Genomic DNA, 1,686 nt, shown 5'->3' on the forward strand with positions numbered 1-1,686 from the left:
CATTAATCGGAGGAAACGGTTAGTGAAACTTCCATGCCACACCAACATCATAACGATTTTGGAATCCTATGTGAGACATTTTGCTATCAGTGTAGCCTTTTCAGCCAATGAGAGGCCTCATCACCATCATGCTATGCCACATGCCAACATGAATGTGCCTTATATCCCAGCAGAAAAGAATGTTGACCTTTGTAAGGAGATGGTGGATGGATTAAGAATAACTTTTGATTACACTCTCCCGTTGGTTTTACTCTATCCCTATGAACAAGCTCAGTATAAAAGGTGACTGCATCTAAGGTTTTACTTGCAATTAAGGAAAGTGCCACAAATACTAGTAGGAGCCAGGAGAAGCTCTCTCCCAGCCCACGTTTGTTGAATCCATCCAGGCCGCAGTCTACAGAGAGTCCGTCGACCACTGGTGAACCAGCCACCCCAAAAGGCGCAAAGCCGAGCCGGAAGCAGTGCAGTCTCTGAGGCGGTCCTCGCCCCACACTGCCAACTGTGACAGGCTTTCTAGGAGCAGCACCTCACCTCAGCCCAAGCGCTGGCAGCAGGACATGTCCACCAGCATGCCCAAGCTGTTCCTGCACCTGGAAAAGAAGACACCTGTGCATAGCAGATCATCTTCACCTATTCCTCTGACTCCTAACCAGAGTCAGGGAATAGAAGGGAGTGCTGCATTTGCTGGCTTTGAAGGGAGAAGAACTAATGAAATAAATGAGGTCCTCTCCTGGAAGCTTGTGCCTGACAATTACCCACCAGGTGACCAGGCGCCTCCACCCTCTTACATTTACGGGGCGCAACATTTGCTGTGACTGTTTGTAAAACTTCCAGAAATTCTTGGAAAATGTCCTTTACTGAGAAGAATCTGAAGGCTTTATTGAAGCACTTTGATCTCTTTGTGAGGTTTTAGCAGAATACCACGATGACTTCTTCCCAGAGTCGGCTTATGTCGCTGCCTCTGAGGTGCATTACAGCACCAGGAACTCCCTCCCAGGCAGTCTATAAAAGCGTTGATGGTTCTGTAAGAACAACTGCTCCATCTAGCATGGCGTTCTGAGTTCCAGGTAAACAACTAACAAGGTGGTGGGTCTTTACCCAGAGCACAAAACACTGCCCACCTGGGGCTTTGACAGAGGTGGCCCTGTTTGAGTTCCCCATATACTGTAGTTACTCTGTTTAGAATTATTTCCTAGGTGCCTGAAAGTGTTCTGACATGACACTTGCTACGTTGTAGGCCATCTGTGATGGCAGGAAAAAAGCAACTGTGTTCACAGTGAAATGTTCATGGAAGTATACATAGGTTAGGCCATTTCAGTAGACATGGCAGTTAGTTAGCAAGAACCACATTGTTTCGTTATTAGCATTAAACAAAGTTGTTTTGCAAATTGGTTTCATTCTCTTGATGATGCTGAGCAACTCTGTCCAACAAGGTTTAGTTTGTACTTGAAAATCGCAAAGTAGTCTTGAAGTATTTTAGAGGGAATCCATATTGATGGCAAAAGAAAATATGCAACTATAATTTGCTTCTAACAGTTCCCTCTCTGTGAAACATTATTTTGGTGAGCTAAAGAAAGCATTGCTTTTCTTGTTTGCAATTTTACAGCTATACTTTTTTGTGTAATGTAATGGTTCCCTTTCTGTAAAATGTTCTTTTGGTGATCTAAATAAAGCCTGTCTTGTTTG

At 44.3% G+C, this 1,686-nt stretch overlaps 1 pseudogene; it reads left to right on the forward strand.

Annotated features, from left to right (window-relative positions):
* Positions 1–4: 4 nt before the first annotated feature.
* LOC108526110 (putative male-specific lethal-3 protein-like 2) lies at positions 5–1,008 on the forward strand (annotated as a pseudogene).
* The last annotated feature ends 678 nt before the right edge of the window (positions 1,009–1,686 follow it).

This window comes from Rhinopithecus bieti, unplaced genomic scaffold, assembly GCF_001698545.2.
Source record: "Rhinopithecus bieti isolate Rb0 unplaced genomic scaffold, ASM169854v2 repeat_12789, whole genome shotgun sequence".
In the NCBI taxonomy this organism is placed as follows: domain Eukaryota; kingdom Metazoa; phylum Chordata; class Mammalia; order Primates; family Cercopithecidae; genus Rhinopithecus; species Rhinopithecus bieti.